Source organism: Monodon monoceros, unplaced genomic scaffold (assembly GCF_005190385.1).
Source record: "Monodon monoceros isolate NGI ecotype Baffin Bay Population unplaced genomic scaffold, NGI_Narwhal_1 Super_Scaffold_8, whole genome shotgun sequence".
NCBI lineage: Eukaryota > Metazoa > Chordata > Mammalia > Artiodactyla > Monodontidae > Monodon > Monodon monoceros.
In genome coordinates, this window is record NW_021703785.1 from 2,025,150 (window position 1) to 2,047,275 (window position 22,126).

The 22,126-nt window shown below is 48.6% G+C and overlaps 1 protein-coding gene across 6 annotated transcripts in view; it reads right to left on the minus strand.

The window, feature by feature from the left end:
- ARHGEF7 (Rho guanine nucleotide exchange factor 7) overlaps positions 1-22,126 on the minus strand; it is a 125,737-nt gene that overhangs the window by 74,195 nt on the left and 29,416 nt on the right. The gene's annotated exons all lie outside the window — the stretch shown is intronic.

The following is a 22,126-nucleotide window of genomic DNA, read 5'->3' on the forward strand; positions in this document are numbered from 1 at the left end:
TACCCCAAAGATCTTGGAATCTACCCAACTGGGAACGTGTATTTCCAAAAACTCAACCTCACTTTTATATTTAAGTGAATTAAAGGTACAGTAGACTAATCCAATATTCTCAAACTTATCCTACCAGTTTTCTACCAAAGAAACTCATAATATTAAATGTATTAGTTATAGTTCATTTTTAATATCTTACTTTCAAAAGAAACAATACTACGTAATGAAATACAACAATTACCAAACCATGTGGAAACCAGGCTAGAAGGGACCCAGAGTATTTAAAGTGGGACATAAAAATACTTTCTGAGAAGTGTCTGTCGTCACCCACAAAGGGGAGCGAGGTTGGGACGAGCTGGGAAGGAGGTGGACAGTCCTTCTGAGCTTGAAGGCTGCCCCCCCGTGGTTACGGCCCTACTCCGTGTACTGAAGCCCTCTGGGCCTCGGCTTCGCATCCTTGAGACGGAACGAGGAACAGACAAAGGCGTGAGGATAAGGACGCCAATGGCGGGAGGCAGCACCGTGCCAATGACCCCCAAGTTCAAAAATGAGTGAAATTACAGATACTCAATCTTGTACACCAAACCTCAAGGTCTCCTGAAAAAACTGACCCATTGATAACTACGTTCAACCAAGGAAAATTCTTTTTCTATAATACAAACAACTACAAAACAAAACAAAGAAACCTTCCTCCAGGTGGGGTGCTCAGGAACGGAGAAGAACACTCGAGAGCCTGTGCAGAGAACAGGCCACACGGCTCTGCACAGCGGCAGGCACTGCCCTCCACGGGCCCCCAGCAGCGCCCCAGCTCGCGCCTGGGCGGGTGGCCACGTCACTCGCCGCAACGCCGAGGCTCCCCGCAGAGCTCTGTGCACACCAGAGGCGGCAGCAGCTCCACCACCGGCATCGCTCCGCATCTGTCCAGCAGAGGTCCAGGTCCTCAGAGCACCCAACGCTCTGACCACTGACCCTCAGAAAACACTGTCAGTGCCACACCACCAAAAGGGCCGAGCCTGAACGTCAAGCACCTGGCCCAAACTCAACCTCCCAGCCTTCACTTTTGCTAGCCCTCTAAATTATCCTATTTTGACATATTCCTTATTTCTACTTAATATCGCATTTCCAGATGTTCAGGTTTAGTTCCAGAACTAACACCTGACATAAGGAGTTCTCATCGGCACCTCAGGAAGATGAGGCTGCACATATGTCGACCGTCACCAGCACCAACCTGGCAGGGCGCGGCCATCAGGGTGACCCACATGCATGGGCTGGAGCTCTCAAACGTGCAAAACTCTAGCCAGAAAGGGGATGACTGTGCTTTGGCAGAAAGAGCCGCCGTGGTTTTCAGGGAAGCATCACCAATAATGTTGTAAAATAAAGAGGTTTCCAAGGCACAAGATAAGAGCTGATGCTGATCAATCCAGAAAGTTCACGTTCATCACACTATTTTCCAACTTCCTTTTTTTATTCTTTTAAAATTTATTTATCTATCTGTGGCTGCACTGGGTCTTCGTTACTGCATGCGGGCTTTCTCTAGCTGTGGTGAGCAGGGGCTACTGTTTGTTGCGGTACACAGGCTTCTCATTGCGGTGGCTTCTCTTGTTGCAGAGCACGGGCTCTAGGCACGCGGGCTTCAGTAGTTGTGGCTCTCAGGCTCAGTAGTTGTGGCTCGCGGGCTCTAGAGCGCAGGCTCAGTAGTTGTGGCACACGGGCTTAGTCGCTCCGTGGCATGTGGGATCTTCCTGGGCCAGGGTTCGAACCCGTGTCCCCTGCGTTGGCAGGCGGATTCTTAACCACTGTGCCACCAGGGAAGTCCATCAACTTCCTCTGTCTAACTCCAGGTCACCCCTAAAGAGGGGCGTGCGTCCCCACCCACTGCCACGCCTTCCCATGGGTTCCGGCCAACGAGCTGTGAGCACACGTACCCGCTCTGAGCAGGACAATGCGTGCCAGGCCCCAAGCGAAGCTTTAGGAGCCTTCAGGCATTTCAGCCAGCCTCCCCGGTCTTTTCCTTTAAGTGAGCATGGCAAGGCCCACACTGGAGCTGCCCCACCAGCCTGGACCCGAGAATAAAGAGGACACTCGGAGCAGAGCAACCCCGTCTCTGCAGCCAACAAGACGGGCAGGATACACCTTCAGTGTTGTGAGCCGCGGAGATGAGGGGGCTGCTGGCTAACACAGCACCACCTGGCAAGAGCTGGCGATACAGCCACATCCCACATTCTCCCTAACTGAACTGGCTCTTCAAGGGGAGAGTACATCTCCAAACAACAAGCAGGAACAAAACGAAAACGGTATTAAAGTGAAGCAGTCAGCTCATGTAAAGTTGGACCATTTTAACACTAAATGGTACAAGTTAAAACCTCTTAGGCTGAGTCACAGAATTCCCCGTTATTCGAAATAAGACTGCTCCCCAAAAAGTACCTATCACTCCATAGCAAACAAAGTTCTTCCCTCCCTCCCAAATTCTAAAGACGGTCATCACGTAACTGCTAAAGGCTGCTGCTTCACAGAAATCTCCAAGAAAAGACATAAATGCCTCCGTGCTCGCCCTGAAAGAGCTCATTCTCGCTCAGAAGACTTCCTCTCCCCTCCCCGTTTATCAGCAACCTTGAGCAGGTGCCGTGAGAGCCAGGAAGGAAGGCGGGCTCAGGAGATGGAGGGAGACCAGAGCACAGCGCCACCTGTAACCTCCAGAGCACAGCGCCACCTGTAACCTCCAGGTCACCCCTAAAACTCAGAGGCCTAAACACAGGTGGTCTGGGTGTCAGAGGAGCCCAGAGCCACCTGGCGGGGACGTGGCTCAGTCTCCCACGGGGAGGCCCCAGGTGTCCACGGCCAGCCTGACAGCTCCCGGGGCTGAGGCTCTGGAACGACGGCTCACCGCACGGCTGCGTCCTCTCGGCATGGACAAGGCCCCAGAGCCAGTGATGGGCAGCGACAGCAGGAGAGGGAAGGAAGCCCCGGGGCCTGCATCGCAGGAATGGCGTGTCCAGCGCTCCAGACTGCTCCACTCGGGGGTAGGGGCCACGCCCCACCTTCAGGAGGGAGGGGTGGCCCTGCTGGGAAACCAGCCGCCTGTCCACCCCTATGGGAGTCCTGCTTCCTGCGTCACACTCTTCTCCCCAAATCCAGCTGCCACCCCTTCTAACTGGGCCCATCAGATGTCACAGCCACTCGGCAGAGCGCTGGCATTCCTGACAAAGAAGTGGGGCAGACCCCCGCCCCGGCAGGGTAACGGGAGGATGACGAACACTTCCGTCTGAAAGGCTCCCCTAACCCCAGCATCAGTTAGCTGCTTCACCTTGGAGTCCAAATGCACAGGTGGCACTGGAAATCAGCACTACCTTCCACACAATAAAGCAGAAAAGCCAACTTCACTTCACAAAATAGAGCGTGTTACACTCCACGTAACAAAGATCTTGTTAGTCAGGGACCTTCCAACTGTAAGCAAGTGAAACGCAACTCAAACTGGCTTAAACAAAAGAAGAAATTACTGGTTCTCGTAACTAACAAGTCAAGAATGGCAAGGACCACAAGCACTGAAGTCGGAAGCTTCAGGCCACCTCCTGACTTGGCTTGCCTCTGCGTGGGCTGCAGCTTCAGGAACGTCCTGGCTCATGAGGTAACACGACCGCCAGCAGCTCCAGGCCACAGCCAACCAGTCCACCACCTCCGCTGCACCTGGCTGGCCCTGCCTGAGTCACAGCCACACGGCCAGAGGCAGAGCGGCAAGGCGAGCTGCGCAAGGCCCAGGCGATCACGTGCAGCAGCCTTCTGGCGACCTGCACACGTGTGCGACTTGGGGCAGGCAGGTAAGGCAGCCCTGTGCAGCACCGGCACGCACCAGCGGATCCAGTAAAGGACGACACAGCAGTAATGAGCTGTTACCACCACCGCCCCAGAGGCTCATCAGCAATCACAGCGACCTGGCCTTCACAGAACCCAGACATCACGACCACAGCGGACTCTGACGCAGCTGGCCACACCGATACAACCGCAGAAGCGGGTGACTCACCCCTTAACGATGTCACCACCAGCTGATGACGCCCCTGGGTGTACCCAAGGAGAACATACCAGGCAATGCGGAGAAGTCTTCCTTCCCCCACCCCAGTACTAATGGAGAGACCCCTCACCGACGCAAGGCAGACCAACCAAGCACTTTCTCAGCTCATGCAGCCTTAATATTCCAAATGCAAGCAGCCAGGTCAGCTCCTCAGAAGAGTTCATGAGGAAGCTATTTCTGACACAAGAAATTGTTACTTTGGGCACAGTTCTGGAGTGTGGTTCTCGAAGTTTAAAAATATAATCTTGTCCTATCACATTGTCAGATGGAATCTGTGATTTTAGAACAAGATGAGTAAAGACGAATCTTAAGTAAGTTGTGCTATTTAAGTTTAATGCAAATGGTCCACATTGTTGGGGACAGACATGTGGAAAACAGGGATCCAGCAGGGAATTCTCGCCTCCTTGGCTTCTGTAGATTTTGTACTTAATTCCACCTACTCCTACGCCCTAGGGATAAAATTAAAGTTTGATGACGGATTCTATCAATACACAGCACTTTCACCCAATGTGCCCCCCATTTCTTTTAGTTTAAAATGACAATTAAATCATATTCAATTTTGTGGATTCCACTGTATCAATGCCAAAACACTAGGACCAGGGACCACTTATACAAGAAAAGAGATACCAAATATTTTAGGTAGTTTCCAGGAAGGGCTGGGGCGGAAGGGGGAACAAAGTCCTGAGAAGCGAGGCAAGATGACTGATGCAATGAAAGGGCTGCTACGTCTCTGTCCACCGTAAAGGAGCAATCATCCCAGACAGACATCACCAGGTGAGGAAGAAGACGATGAAGCATCCACTGGAGCATCCCCTGGGTGCTATGCTGCAGATTTCATGTCAATCTTATTTTCTAAAGGGGAAAAATGAGGCTCCAAAACACGGTATGACAGGTTCCACAGGCGAGCAAAGAATTGAACCTGATCAGTCACTGCTGCTCCCCCTGCCACACACATGGGTCAGTGGGGCAGCACCCATGGGCCCACGGGTCCCAGAGCCAGATGGCACAAGCGCAGCACCCGTTCAGCCCACCGTGGGCTCCTAGTCTGACTCCTAGGGACAGTGAAGCAAGCCTGCAGAGGACAGCCACACGGTCGCCAGACACAGAGGGTCTGGGCAGGTCACAACAACTACTTAGGCTGACAATTAGTTTAGGTGCTAACATAGAGAGCCAAAAGGGCAATGAGTACCTTGCATTAACTTTAATACTCAAAACAAGTAGTTATAAAACCCAAACTTTGAGAAACATTTCAAGACAGTAAACTGCACACATACATAACCTTCCATCCCTCCCAAGGTTCCACTGAAATAACAGAAAAGGCAGGCTTTAAAAAAAATAGTAATAAACGGGACTTCTCTGGTGGCCCAGTGGTTAAGAATCTGCATTCCAATGCCAGGGACATGGGTTCAATCCCTGGTCGGGGAGCTAAGATCCCACGTGCCATGGGGCCTAAGCCCGCGAGCCACAACTACTGAGCCCACACATTCTGGAGCCCGCGAGCCACAACTGGAGAGAAGCCCGCATGCCTGCATGCTGCACCAGAAGATCCTGCATGCTGCAATGAAGATCCTGAGTGCCACAACTAAGACCCGACGCAACCAAATAAATAAATAAATAAAAAGAAAAAAATTTTTAGTATATAACCAAACATACTTTATTTTTTTAAAAAAGAAGTATCTGGGTGAGTGGAAAGTGAGTGTGTTAAGGAGTGTGGTCTGATGTAGTATGAATGCCCAACAGTACTTGAGGTTGGAGGGCAGGAACCTAACGTGAGACGAGTTGGCATGATTAAGTATTAAAAAAAAACAGTAATAAAGACTCCACTGCAGTGCTAAAGGGAGTAGCGGAGAGGCCATGAGCAGTCGCAGTGAGGCTTAGGGAATCCTTGAGGACAGGAAATAGACGGGCTCTGCATGATCAAGAAGCGCTCTAAACAGCACCTGTGAGGAGCCTGGGGGAACAGTGCGGACGGCAGGAAAACAGCACCCAGTAAACCGCAGCACAGCAGCCCCTTCCTCTAGGAGAGGCCAAGCTTCCAGACCCCACCGAGGAGAGCCCACTGCCTGCACTGGCTTCCCAACGTCAGCGACAAACCTGAGGTGCTGCTAGACCCACGTAACAGGCACTGATAGGAGGAAACAAAAATGAAATACCCTAGGAGCTCTAACCACAATAAAGCCTGAACTGTCCCAGAGCTGGAGGGGGGCAAGGAAATGGGCCGCAGGGACAGTCCACCCCTCCACCCTGCTCATGGGCATCACCCACAGTTCCCCTGCCTGCTCCCAGCCATGCCCCTACGGTGAAGGCATCCCACCGCCTACGTGGCTTTACACTCCCATCAGCTACTGGGCCCGTATTCACAAACAGGAAGAGGAACCAGGGCCACGTTTGACAGAATAGTAAAGAGGAGGACAGGTGAGTTCCGGCTCCGAACGAGATGCGGCAGACACACTCTCCTATTCCTCCGCCTCGGCGCAGCAAAAAGCCCTGGGCGTCCATGTAAAACAAACGTAAGACAAGACAGTGCTGGACATGACAGGCCAACCGCCCACGGGCTTCAAGACCTGAGAAACAACATGGCAGTGGGTTCTCTGGATCTTCTTTTTGCTCCCCCAGACTGGGTGCTGGAGAAGCCTGCAACCCAGACACACCAAAGGGTGCAGACTAACAAAGTGCCAGGAGAAGCCTGCCCTCTCCGGCCAGAGCACCAGGACAGGAGCAGCCCGGCAGACAGGAAACTTGTAGACAGTAACCAACCCCCCAACAAAGCCCGCAGGAAACACGGCCCACCCTACCAAGGCCTTAACGAAGTGCCCTCCCTCGGCCCTGCCTACAGGGGCCCGCAGAGTCACACTGAGTTCCTCAGCTTTCACACAGGAGCAAAGTCTAAGACGATAAATCAAGAGATACAGGCTTCTGGCTCATTATTTATAAAGGTAGCTACTGAAAAATTAAGAATCACCGAACAGTGCAGTTAGTAAAATGTGGGACACAGAGGGATTGTGAGGACTCAGGGCACGGGTGCCAAGTCCTGTCCTTTCATGCGGATCTAAAGGAAGCCAGAGCAGGACAGACAGGAGGAGCCGGCTTACAAGAGGATTTCACGGGTAAAAACGAAAGGGCTTTGAAAGAATGAGCTATTACAGTGAGAAAATGAGAAAGTACGTCGCAAACTATTCAATGCTACGCAAGTTTAACTTTCACCACACACACGAGATGTTCAAAGGAAGCTTGAGTGACCAGAAAAGTCAGAATCGTAGTTGGTGCTTGACATGAGACTTCAGGGTAGATGCGAGATCAAAACATCCAGATGGAGGTGTTCAGACCATTTCATACAGAAATAAAGCCAAGAAAAATTCAGCTGTGACCAAACATTTTCATTCAGAACATCTTTGCTTTTTTCTGAAAATTAGGCGCCAGTACTTCTACCTAAATGCAGTAAAATGCTACATCTCTCTCTGCCTTTCTCTATTTAACTTCCTGTTTCCAGTACGTGTACATCGTGCACTGATTTCAAAATAAGTACTGTTTACTAAAGCTTGCCAGCACAAACACGATGCTAATATGAGGACAACGTGGCCACCGGCACGCTGTCTCCCCAGAATTCTTCGCCACTCACTGGTCTTAATTCCACCTTGTAGGGCTATATTTGAGTCCGCAGTGCTGGGCCCAATTTCTCTTAATAAAAAGTTTTCTCAAACATTTGGGCACTTGTCTATCTAGTCTGAGCACTCCCTTCCAAGCCTACTATGTTCTCCAAGAGAACGCTAAAATTTTCCCATCGAAGTTCAAGGTTATCACATACCCCAAAGCAGTTAGGACCCGGAACGCCACAATTCCCCTTTAATTTCTCTTTAGGACAGTTCATCAATTTTAGGACGTTTCGTTGGTTCAACTCCACAAATCAACTTGAGAAGCCTGGAGGAAGCAGGAAGCAGCGGCAGGCCCCACCCACCCAGGGGTACCCAACCTGGCCAACTGGAGGGTCTCCTTCTCTCTCTAAATCCCAACCCCATGTCACCGTCCCTCCTGCAGGACTTACAGTCACTGTCCTGTATCCCAGTTACATATATTCATTTCATGAGCCATACAACGCTCCACGATGCTTCTGGCAGACACATGTGCCTCTGTGTCTCCTCAGAACAAGGCTCAGGGAATGTCCTCATAAATCCTGTGCAGACTAACAGCACCTGGAAAAACACATCCCTGTTCTACACTCACAATGAAATAGAAACTTACTCTTCAGTCTCCTATAACACATTCTACCCAATAAATGCTCTGCTTGAAGGATCCACCACCTCATCCTATCTGAGCTGTGTACCAGTCATCCTAGGAACGCTCCAGTCACATGAGAATTCAAACTCTCCTCTCCCAGGGCCGGTTCTAAAGTAAGATTCCAACAAGATGCTGGAAAACGAGAAGGGAAGTTTCCAGGTCTTCTCTTGGCAAAGAGGTGTCAAATCTGAAGCTGGAACAACATGAGACTCTCCCTATACATACATCCCATCCCCTGAGCTGCCTTGTCCTTCCTGGTCCTCCAAACATCGCCATTTGACTGATGTGCTTCAAATTCCTGACCATGATCCTCAATAGAGAATGCATTTTACATCACAACCAGTACACACACACAAAATCCAGACAGTTGTTGTGCAATCTGAATTTTTAATAAATTCACCACTAAGTAAGAGATAAGCGGTTAACAAATGCAACAAGGATAGAATTTATTCAGGCTTTAAATAAAGTTGCTAGTGAGCCATGGGTTCTAATTTCTTTATTCTCCAGTTATAAATCTTTCACTACACTGAATGGCTTTAACTGAGTTACGTATTACACCCAAAATGATGGAGGGATATGTAGAAAATTAACATTCTGCAACTAAACCCCCTAAATCTTAAGTAAATTCCCTCTTCAGTTGCATGGTGCAGATTATTTATAACTACATTAACACATTTATTACAAATTCAAATTGCATGGATTATAGACACTACATTCAATGGTTCCCTAGAGAAGATCAAATGCCCAGGTGCCCACCGTCTTCCCTCTTAACGGAGCTTCCACCAACTGGAGGGCCACCGTCCCCTTCTTCCAGCTGACCTTTAGTTCTAAATGTGTAAGTTCTGGAATCTCTGTAAACCTGGATTCAAGTACCAACTCTGCCCCTTAGTGACTATTAGAGATCAGGCATATTCCCTCACCTCCCCACATCTCATTTCTCCTCTGTGTACCGGGGCTCACTGCATCTACCTGGCAACACTGCCTTGTGGCTGCTTCGGTACTTAGAAGCCAGTCAGCAAGCTGCTATGCGGCTTTAAAGGCCTTGACAGGCACACCTTGGAGATATTGCAGGTTCGGTTCCAGACCACCGCGATAAAGTGAATATCACAATAGAGTCCCATGAATTTTTTGGTTTCCCAGAGCAAATAAGTTATGTTTACACTGCAGTCTGTTGAGTGTGCAACAGCATTATGTCTAAGAAAAAAAGGTGCATGTCTTAATTTTAAAATACTTTATAGCTAAAAAATGCCAACCATCATCTGAGCCTTCAGCTAGTCATAATCTTTTGCTGGTGGAGGGTCTGGCCTCGACATTGATGGCTGCTGACTTCTCAGGGTGGTTCGTGGTTGCTGAAGGCTGGGGCGGCTGCTGCAATTTCTTAAAATAAGACAACAATGAACTCTGCCACGTCAACTGACTCTTCCTTTCACGATTTCTCTGCAGGATGTGGTGCTGTCTGATACCATTTTACTCACAGTGGAACTTGTTTCAAAATCGGAGTCAGTCCTCACACACCCTGCCGCTGCTGTATCAACTAAGTTTACATCATATTCTAAATCCTTTGGTGTCATTTCAACCACCTTCACAGCCTCTTCACCAGGAGCAGATTCCATCTCAGGAAACCACTTCCTCTGCTCATCCAGAAGCAGCAGCTCCTCGTCCGTTAATGTTTTATTGCAAGATGGCAGCAATTCAGTCCCACCTTCAGGCTCCACTTCTAGTTCTAGTTCTCTTGCTGTTTCCACCACATCTGCAGTTCCTTCCTCTACTGAGGTCTTGAACCCCTTGAAGCCATCCATGAGGGTTGGAATCAACCTCTTCCAAACTATGTTAATGTTGGTATTTTGACCATTTCCTATGAATCACAAATGTTCTTAATGGCATCCGGAACGGTAAATCCTTTCCAGAAGGTTTTCAACTGACTCTGCCCTGATCCACCAGAGGAATCACCATCCGTGGCAGCTGTAGCCTTACAAAATGCACTCTTTAAATAATAAGACTTACAAGTTGGAATTCCTCCTTGATCCATGGGCTGCAGAAAGGATATAGTGTTAGCAACATGGAAACATTAATCTCATTGTATATCTCCATCAGAGCTCTTGGGTGACCAGGTACATTGTCAATGAGCAGTAACATTTTGAGAGGAATCTTTCTGAGCAGCAGGTCTCAAGAGTAGGCTTAAAATATTCAGTAAACCATGTTATACACAAACGTACTGTCATTCAGGCTTTGTTGTCCCATTTACAGAGCGCAGGCAGAGTACTTTAGCATAATTCTTAAGGGCCCTAGGATTTTCAGAATGGTAAATGAGCACTGGCTTCAACTTAATGTCACCTGCTGCGTTAGCCCCTAATGAAAGAGGCAGTCTGACCTTTGAAGCCAGGTACTGACTTCTCCTCTCTAGCTATGAGAGTCCTAGATAGCATCTTGTTCCAATAGAAGGCTGTTTCAGCTACATTAAAAATCTGTTGTGTAGTGTAGCCGCCTTCACTGATTATCTTAGCTAGATCTTCTGGATAACTTGCTGCAGCTTCCATATCAGCACTTGCTGCTTGACCTTGTACTTTTATGTTAGGGTGATGGCTTCTCTCCTTCAACCTCATGAAGCAACAACCTCTGCCAGCTTCAAACTTTTCTTCCGTAGCTTCACCTCTCTCAGCCTTCATAGAATTAAAGAGAGGGAGTTGCTCTAGATTAGGCTTTGGCATAAGGGAACGTTGTGGCTGGTTTCATCTTCTATCCGGCTCACTAAAATTTTCTCCATATTACCAATAAGGCTGCTTTGCTTTCTTATTTGTGTGTTCACTGGAGTAGCACTTTTAATTTCCCTCAAGAACTTTTCCTTTGCATTTACAACTTGGCTAACTGTTTGGTGCAAGAGGCCTAGCTTTTAGCCTATCTCAGCTTTTGACACAGCTTCCTCACTAAGCTTGATCATGTCTGGCTTTTGAATTAAAGTGAGAGACGTGCAACTCTTCCTTTCACTTGAACACTCAAGAGGCCACTGTAGGGTTATTAACTGGCCTAATTTCAATATTGTTGTGCCTCAGGGGACAGGGAGGCTGGAGGAGAGGGAGAGATGGGGGAATGGCTGGTAGGTGGGGTGGTGAGAACACACACAAGATTTATTAAGTTCTGCCGTCTTATATGGGTGTGGTTTGTGACAACCCAAAACAATTACAATAGTAACAAAGATCACTAATCACAGATCACCATAACAAATATAATAATGGAAAAGTATGAAATACGTTGAGAACTACCCAAATGCGACACAGATATGAAGTGAGCGTGAAGTGAGCAAATGCTGTCGGAAAAACAGCACCAACAGACTTGCTCCATGAATGGTTGCCACAAACCTTCCATTTGTAAAAAGTACAGTATCTACAAAAGTATGGGAAGTTTGTACACAGGTATGCAGAGCTCAGAAGTGAATGGCTAAGTTCACAAACAGTACCAGTCTTCAGATTCTGGAAAGCAGAGGTAACATTTTCTCCTCTCCCACATGCCAAAATATACACAACTTTCTAGCTCAGATCCCAACACCGCCCTCAAATGTCCCTTCCTGACCAGAGCTTGAGGTCCCAGAGGCAGCCTTGTGCCGCAAGTCCCCATCGGGCAACCCTGAGAGGAAGGAGCCCCGGGCAAAGGGCTCTGGGGCCCCGCCCCACAGACTGCATGGCGAGTACAAAGGGAAAGGGCACCAAGAGACCTGGTGGACGTCACCTTAGCCAAGTGATGGAACTCAGCGCTGGCAGCACACAGCACGTCAGCATCGTAGGTCTGATACGACCCACGGGAACACAGAACGGCACCTGTGCAGAATTCCTGCCTAAAACACTTGACCTGAATCAGATCCTGTCCAGACTGTGGGGCACTCTACATGATAACAACCCCAGATTCTTCAAAAACGTGCAAGTCATCAAGGATAACGGTGGAGGAACCGTTCTGGAAACTACAGAGACCAACGAGACATGACAAACTGAATGCAACACAAGACCTCTGTTTGGTGCCTGTGTTTAAAGAAAAGCCACAAAGGTCACCTGGAGACCACTGGGACCGCGTCTGAGATGGCATCCCTAGAACAGTGTACAGTGTCTGGGCTGTGCCAGCAGGACATGGTTGCACAGGAGGAGGTCCCCGTTGTATAAATGCACGTGCTGAGAGCATGAAGAGGCCAGTGGCACGATGCGTGCACACGGTTAAATGGTTAGTGCAGCAATGTCTGCACAACGACGGAGTGAAGGCACAGGGCACTTACACTAGTCTTCCTGCCTTTCTGCTAGTTTTAAACCTCTCAAAATAAAGAAAAGGGGGGCAGGGCTTCCCTGGTGGCGCAGTGGCTGAGAGTCCGCCTGCCGGTGCAGGGGACGCGGGTTCATGCCCTGGTCCGGGAGGATCCCACATGCCGCAGAGCGGCTGGGCCCGTGAGCCATGGCCGCCGAGCCTGCGCGTCTGGAGCCTGTGCTCCGCAACTGGCGAGGCCACAATAGTGAGAGGCCCGCGTACCGCAAAAAGAAAAAAAGGGGGTGGGGGGGGCAGATTATGAGGCTCTCTCTCGCATCCCCTCGCCACTCTGGCTTCACTTTTAAGTAGACAGCGAAGACTCCACTCACCATCCACAGTTTTCCTGTAAAGGTCCCATGGAACAAGGACTCAAACCAGCGATCCTGACAGGCCCCCGTCACTTCAATCGTGGCCACACCAACTTCCCTCAAATGCCCGGCACAGCCAGGCTGGCCTGATTCTGCCACAAGAAGTCCGGAGGAAAGCAGACTTCCCTCTCTGTCTCCTCAGCTGGCCAGGCCCCTTGGCCCTTCAGCAAGCCTGGGGAAAACGCACGGCTCCCTCTCCCGGCCAGACCGCTCCTGATGTCACCAAACCATCATTTAAAGGGCCTGCCAGGTCAGCTTTAAACACGAACTAATTAAATCAGATACTCTCCAAGGGGATGCTGGAATCACTACCTTAAAAGCTCCACAGTCTATAGCCCAAGCGGGCACCACGATCTACCTATTAGTCTTCCTGAAGAGCACGTGCACGCACGTCATTAACCCCAGAGCACGGTGGAAGATACTAATGGTCGGAGGGAGTGAGGCCCTTCCCTTCTCAGCTCAAGGACCAGGCACTTTCTCTAAACTACCAGGGAAAATACCCAATACACACCAAATAAATTGGGTCCAAAATTTGGGACAAATTAGGTCAGATGCATATTCTGGCTAGGAAGTTCATTTTTTAAAACATACAAAATGCAGATCTTCACATCTAAACACGGTCTGAAAGGCCTCGAGATTTGTTTTGCTCTGTAATTATTCACTGGGATTCTCTCCGCTCGCTGGTTCCCAGGACTTAAGGGAACTCCACAGGGACACAAACTGCTTTAGGGCAACGGGGGGAAGGGGCTGCGCCTTCCTGCGAGACCAACGGGGAAATGCCTGTCAGGAAAAGGGGTTCCCTTCCTGAGAGACCAATGGGGATTTTCTTGATTTGTTTTAAAATGAAAATATCAATAGAAAAGTGACAGCTAAAAGATATTCAAAGAAGTCTGTTTTACTAGACTTAAAAAAGGTGGGAAATAGGAAGTAAAAAAGGGGAATGAGGTCAAAAGGCAGGACCCCAAGTGACTAGAATCTCCTAGGGCCACAGAAACAGGCGGTCGCACCAGCTCAGGACTCTCCCCATGCGCAGGCAGAACGCAGCGTCCAACAGCAGCTGCCCTGCCTGAGTCGCTTCCCAAAGGCCACCGGGCCGTGACCAGTTTGCAACAGGAGAAAGAGCGTGTAGAGGGACAAGGGCACACGGCAGAGCGGCACGTGGGTTTCTCCAACACACAGCTGCCCGCCCTGCTCCAGGCCCTCCCACGGCCTTCCACGGTGCAGCCAGAGGACACGGTGGGGACCAAGAACGCAGCCCTGTGCGCCACCTCGGCACGTGGAAACAAATGTTCCCCCCGAGGCTCCCGCCAAGAGCCCACGCAGCTGACACCCCGTCCAGGGCCTGTGAGACCCTGAGCACAGAGCCCAGCCGAGCTCACCGGACCGCCAGCCTCACTGCAGAGCTGAGAGGCAGGAAATGGCTGTGTTTCTGCCACTACATTTGGGGTCATTTGTTAGGCAGCTACAGAAAACCAACACACGACACCAGCTGTCTCACAAATAAAATGCAAGAACTGAGATCAATTTTACCGCAGAGTAGCTATAAACCCACTGAAACCAAAACTTCTGCAAGAGATCTAGACTCTCAACTCAGTTCTCCCTTTGGCAGAAACTGAGGCACCTTTCTCATTCCAGTTGATAGGAGACTTAGTGCAACAATGGAAACAATAGTGAATGGAATGAAAGTACTTTTATCGATCTTGGAAAAATGTAAGTGCTTTTGTTTTTGTTTTTAAACAAGTCAGGAGATGCTTTTGCTACCCTGCAGTACTAAAGAAAGCACTTCTGGGATCAATTCTCCCCTCTCGGCTTAGTGAAGTGGGCAGTGGGTTCCTAGCCTCGGAACCGCACTGGCAGCTGGATATCACTCCCTGGGATACACAAGAGCTGTTCCAGATACTCTTCCAAATGACTCGGAGTAACCGACACCTGACTCCACAGGATCAGAAGCCGCCTTCAGGCTCAATTCAGGTCACAAGGTGAAACTAACAGACCCGCTGGCATGCCACGATGCTGCAGCTACTGCTCAGCTAAGCACATCCTCATTTTAAAGCACCATCTTTGGCACAGGCTGGGCATTAGCCAGGTAGCCTCCTTCTTAAATGAGCACCTGGCGTGAAGGAGCTCCAAGAGGGAGCTCTGAGAAACCGAGCAGCTGTGGAAAGATGAAACAACTAGAATTTTACCAATAAATGCCCCTCGAAAGCGACAAGCTAACCATTATCAACACAATAAACTGAAGTAAAGATGTCGCGGTGTCTCATCTTCTACCTCTCAGATGATCACACAGGCCGATTCCAAGGTCTACAGATTATCCTTTTCAAAGTCGCATTTTACAGAAGAAGAAACTGAGTCCCAAAGGGGCTAGGGGTCCTTATCTGCCCTGAACGTTTCCAGACATCTTCTGGGGATCTGCCCTCATACAAACCCAATTCATGGACATCCAAATTGAGGTCTGACCCAAGAGTGGAGACCAGCAGGGTGTCTACCTTCAAAGCCCTACAGAGCGTCCTGAATGCACCTGTCCTATATGCTGGCACCTCCTCAGCAGCTGGCCACGGCTGAGACCATCCTTCCTGCAAAAGGACAGTCCATTCCCATGAAGCACGTCTGAACGACACATCAGAACCCTGCAACATGAGCTAAAAAGATGGAGGCACAATCGTTCACATGGATAAAGTGAATATTAACGGATTAAACCTTACTGCTGTCCCGTCCATCTTGTTCATCCTTGGTCTCACGCATTCAACACAGATCTGACCTGAGTACCTATGCATGCCAGCACTGGGACCCACGTGTATTCACAGGGCCCTCGAGGTTCCCAGGCCAGTGGGCTGGATGAGGAGGGAGAAGCTTCACTGAAGACTGCAACCCTAGCTTTGCAGGACACGGACACGTGCCCAGCCCAACACCCAGCCTCTAGCCGAGCCCCTTCCTGGAGGCTCCGAAGAGTCAGACACAAAGTGAAGAGACATGATTCCAATTCCTCCAAGAGAGCCGTCCTCCCCTTTCACCCCACAGTTCTCCTGCCTCCCACCCTCCACCACCCAACAGTGGTCAACAGTCCTCAAAAGGACCCTTTGGAAAAGCAGCCCCAGGTCCGTGTGTTGCTTCCTGTCATTACTACTGACAGGCGGGAGGAATGGCAGCTGCCTTGGAAGCTGCACTGAACCTCAGTGCACCAGAGACGAGGAGGTGCCCTCGCGGCGGGGACGGACGCGGGCCGAGCTGCCGCGTCCCACCTCAGCCTCATTCCTCCGTCTCCTCCAGGCCGGGTCAGGGACACAGCTCACTGGGCTTACCCAGCCTGCCTGGGACCAGCCTGGGGCTTTAGCCTCATCAATACGACAAGTGACAGGAGCTTAAAATATCCGAGCCACCTCCACTTTTCCCATTTCACCCTTAATTCCACCTTGCTCTGTTCCTGAACCTCTTCGGGAAGCTTCTTAAGGGGTGTCACTGTTCAGGAAGCCTCTGATGAGCGGGACGGCGGGCTGCTCCACCTTCACTAGCTGTGGACGTAGGCAGGCACCCTACACGCCAGCGCCTTGGTTTCCTAGTCACAGCGCGGGCAGAACGATCCAACCTGAGAGAGCTGCTTGAAGACTGAGCGAGCTGACCCGCGTCTACGGGGCAGGGCCCAGGATGCAGTGGGCACTCAGGGGCCGCCACTCATTCTCGCCACCTCTCGGGCTCCTCTAAGAGCACCGCCACCAGGGGAGGCCCAGCGCAAACTGAAACTGCAGAGCTCGTCAGAGGGGGACAGCAGAGCATTAAACCCAGCACGGGGCTCCGCGTGACGACTCGGTGGCATGCCCACGAGGCCAGCCCTGTCACCAACCAAGCTCCCCTGAGAACCCCGGCTAGGAGTCAGGCTAAGAGGACTGCCCTGCGATCCTCAGTTCACCTAGCCCAGCCCGGGCACAGCGTGCCCAGCAGAACGCAAACGCTGGTTCACACCCGCTGGGCTGTGACCCGAGACCTCCTCACCACCTCAAGTCTCCATCTCCTCGGCTGCAAAATGGGGAAAGCACCACCTCCTCCGCAGGACATCTGGAAGGATTAGACGATACAGCACATATGAAACGCCTAGGCACCTACTCTGTACCTGACAAATGCTAAACCCATTTAATTCCAAGCTGACTGCCCACCCCCAGCCTCTCCAGTGACCTAGACTCGCGCGGTCCAACATGGGGCCGCCTGCCTTGTGAGCTGCTGAGCGCTTCCAGTGTAGCTGATTCAGAGTGAGAGGTGCTGCGAGTGTGAGAAACACACACCAGATTTTAAAGACTTAATGTGAAAAGACAAAGTAACGTCAATAATATTTTAATGTTAACTACACGTTGAAATAAGAACATTATAGGTACACTAGGTTAAAGACAATGTATTATTAAAAATAACTTCATGTTTCTTTTCACTTGTTTTTAATGTAGTTTCCAGGAAGTTTTAAAAAAACAAATGTGGCTCACATTATATTTCTATTGGATGGTGCTGATCTAGACAATGAGACACCCAAAGACCTGAAGGGAAGTCTAGTTCTCCACAGTGGAAAGCAGCCTGGATGCAGAAGGGACTAACCACTAGCCCACGGGACAGCTGGCCAGGCTCTACAATGGAACACAGAGGGTGAACGCAGACACTGTCTGCCAGGAAAAATTAAATAGAATCATAATATCTGAGTAGAATTTGACATTCTCTGCTTATAAGTGCCTACAAGGTATTCAGAGAATAGTTATCCATCTCCTAAATGACTTTTTAATTACTTACTGTCTCTCAACTTCTTTAAACAGCAAGTTCTGGCAAAAACATGAATAAACTGACTTCAAGAATTGAGTCGGTCAATAAATACTACATCATTACCTACCACTTCCAGCTCACCATGGAGTCAGGAGCACAGGTGACCAGCTAAGATGACAGACTGCTGTGTGACCTCAAACACACCTTCAGTACAAAGTTGTAGCAAACAACTTTACCTGAATCTAGGTCGAAGGTAACACCTGGGTGGGGCATCTCATTCCCAGGGAAAGGACTATATACTTTTGTCTTTGTTTCAATTAATCCTGAAGCCTACATCAACAAGTTTCAAGTTTTCACATGAGCATGCCTTAGTTATTCCAATAGTATTTTTAAATATTCTTTTGGAGAAAATCTCAATCATAACCTTGTTAAAAATCTAGAAGAGAACTGAGCACGAGGACAAAGAAGTTTAACAAAAGAATCTGTCCGTCAGAAATACACAAAGAAGACGAACGTTTTAGAAAGATGAGTTCTTTCCCTAACTCATCAGCCTAGCTGACTACAACACTGGAGAGCCGCCTAATACCTTTCCCTTCTCTCTCAACTTTAAAGACAGAAAATGAAAACTTCATCACTCACACAGAGGGAAATCGGCACCTCTGCACACAGTCTCAAGCCGTGCTTCCAGCCAGAGTTCCCCCTTTATAGAGCGACCCCGGAACAGCCAGAGGTTACTTGTCAGAAAGCTGGAAGGAGCTCTGCCAACGTCTACAGTTTGCAACTTTGATTTCCTAGTCTAGCAGCTTTCCTTTCACATCCTCCTTTGTGAGTCCAATGGAGGAAACCTTGAGTGCGTCATATCTGCTTTTGTTTACCATTTACGCAGGAATGCGGGCACTGCAGACGATACAAGAAAGAAAAGCCAAAATGTTTACCCCAAGGGGCTTCCATTTTCCCGAGGGCAAGAGAAGCAACTGATACAGGCAGTCACAGGACTGACTGCAAGGGCGTGCTCTCACACACTGCTACGGGCAAGGCAGGAGGATAAAAATGTCTCTGGAGACAATGTGGCAATAGTGCTTTAAATGTTTAAAAGCCCTACCTTTGACCTATGCACTGCCCTATCAGGGAATTTCTCCTTCAGAGATAATCAAAGATGCAGGATTCTGTACAGAAATGGCCATCACACAGATCACTGTCTACCACAATGAAAACTTAGAAACAACCTCTACATCCAAAAGTGGGGATTAGCACCACAAACTACGGAGAAGCCATTAAAGATAACTAGACAGATACTGAAGACAAGCAAACAGCCGCTACGCTAAGTTAAAGCACATCATAAAACATCTATACTACGACGTCGTGGATATTTTAGAGCATATTTACGTACGTGCGAAGGGGGGAAAGACTGAAAAATATACACTAATTTTCATACTGGTTATCTCTAGATGGCATAATTATATAATTATTTTCTTCTTACATTCTCCATTTCCTGAAGTCTGTATAACTGAATATGGATTATGGGGCAAAGTTTTTCAAAAATACACACCAACGTCGATCAAACTACAAGAAAACGATAACAGTAACAGCCACTGTCTATTTAGCACCGAAAACACGTGAGGCACTGTTCTTAAGTGCTATATGCTAATTCATTTAATCCTACAACAAATACGAAGGGCCTGCATCGTGGTGATGCCCCTTATCCAGATGGTAGAGCTGGCAAGAGGCAGAGTGGGGCAGAAACCCAGCGGGCTTCAGGCCAATGTGCTTACCGGCCCTGCGAAGCAGAAAGCTGATATTCATGGGCAACCACCAGGAGGTGAGCAAGGCCCTGCAAGTACACAGGACGCTTTTATTAAAGGCCCAAATCGCAGTGGGAGAGCACGCCCAGCTGACTGTTCAGCGCCCGCCCCAGCACGACCTGCTCGCGGCTGCTCCGCACCACGTACACAATTCCCGGGAAGTGAGACAAACTGGGTTTTTGGTGAAAAATTACTCTGAGAAGTGGCCAACTGCCACTGATGGTGATACAGGTGGAGAGGCCTAAGAAAGTAATGACTCAGCGAACAGATATAACGTTGTTAAAAACAGGTAAAAACTAAGACGGCATCCAAGTCAGCAAAGACTCACATCTGTGATGTGAACAAGTCCACCATTCGCCCTGCAAAACAAACACCGAAGTGCCACCAAAACAGTCTCATAGAGCAAAAGTCAGAACGTTTCCTCCTCGACAGCCTCACGGTCAAGGGAACAGTTTTCTTTCACAGTTTTAAGCACTAATAAACGACTACGGCATTATTTCCCTTACACAGATCTGCCTGTTCCGGCTTACCTGTGGTCATTACAGACATACATTAGTTTGCAACTGCTGGCGATTTACCTAATCACACAGATTAGTATAAAGTGAGTCATGGTGCATCCCAAACCGGACACCACCTGCTTCTCCAGGAAGGGTCCAAGAAGCAGGGCTGCCTGCAGCAGTGGAAAAGCCCCTCACTCAGAGCCAAACACCAGCTCCGTGCCCCAGCTCCGCACCCCGAGTCCCCTCAGCGGGTTGCACAGCCCCAGCTGGCCTTTCTGCTTACTTCCAGCATGGAGACTCTCACATCCACCCCCACTCCCCAGGACCTGCTGAGCGCACAACCTCTGGAGATGGGTCCACACATCAGTATTCCTTAAAAAGCCCAACAGCAGCCCTGTGGCTAACGTTCACGCAGTTAATAGTGAGAACTGATGAGTTAGGCTGCGTCTCCTTCCTGTAAAACAAGGACCGTAATAACTCAAAAGACGAAGGAGCAAACTAAGACAACACGTGGAAGTCCTTTAGAAAGTGTTACAAATAACCAAAAACAGCATGCTATTGAGAACTGAAATCAGGGCTCCAAACACAATATTCCCAAGCTGGAGAGAATCACGGTGCCTGGCTCCTTGTATCAGTAAACTTAACTTTCTAGAAAAGTTCCAACTTTATTTATCAAGACATAATAGTTCTAAACAGGGTCATCTTACATCCTTATTACACCATTAGGAACATGAGAAAAAACCTAAATTCTTATCAAATTCCATACTATTTAAGGAAACAAAAAAGTCAAACAAGATGCTTGCTAGGAAGCAAACATTATATGAAAGATGAAAAGATCATCCAAGATATATGTGCTGTTTTCCTAAACACAGTTTTCCAATTTTTAAGTTTTTAAAAATTTTCCAAATTTAAAAATGTTTTCCAACTTAAAACTTAAATTGCTTCTCAAAGTTTAACAATAAATGCAAATCGTACAATACTCCTTTAAAATTAAAACTCCTTTCATAATCAGAACTCATTAGGGGACTAATACTTGATTTTCCACAGCGAGTTAAGGTGTGTATGTGTTAAAATAACTGATAAAGTAATTATGACGTTCAGTTCCTCTCTTCCTTTAAGAAATCTTAAGACAGTTTTTTTTTTAATAAATTTATTTATTTATTTTCAGCTGCATTGGGTCTTTGTTGCTGTGCGCGGGCTTTCTCTAGTTGCGGCAAGTGGGGGCTACTCTTCCAGTGCATGGGTTTCTCGTTGCCGTGGCTTCTCTTGTTGCGGAGCACAGACTCTAGAGCACAGGCTCAGTAGTTGTGGCACACAGGCTTAGCTGCTCCATGGCATGTGGGGTCTTCCCGGCCCATGGCTTGAACCCGTGTCCCCTGCACTGGCAGGCAGATTCTTAACCAGTGCGCCACCAGGGAAGTCCCCTTAAGACAGTTTATAATGGTGGTAGACAAGAAAATACATATACCAAAGACAAGCAGTCTGTTACAAACACAATGCAGTCTAAACTAACCCCTGGAAAAACCTACCTTGACACTTATACAGAACAAAAGCTAATTGGAACTCAAGCTATCAATCTTGAGTTTCATGTTTGTAATTTCAAAAGCTTTCCTGTCTCTTGTCTTCCAGCATTTTGTGAAAATGAAGTGTGTAGAGCTACAAAGTGTTTCAAAAGAGCAAAGTCCTTCCCTCCTCACTCCCTTTCCATGTATTTTTCTTTAAAAACACTGGGAAACCGCCCGCCACACTGTGTTCCACGTGTGAGGCTGTCTTTCAGTGAACAAGCCTGTCCCTTCACATCACAGATTACAAGTCTGGAAGCCCAAGTTGAGTCCATACCGTACAGAGCTCCTTTTTCAGACTGACTAGCAAATGTATGAGCTTTCTGATGTGCTTTTTTAAATTATTACCTCTTCTTTAATTGAAAGTTTTAAAGTTTAACTTATAACTGAGCTTGAAAGAATGTTAACTAAACTTGCCTCTATTGTAAATTTACTGGAAGAGATATTTAAATACCACAAAATAAGTCATACTTGACTTCTTTATATAAAAGGAAACCTTTCCTCCCAACTACAACTGCCAGGTCATCAGGCAATCACAAGT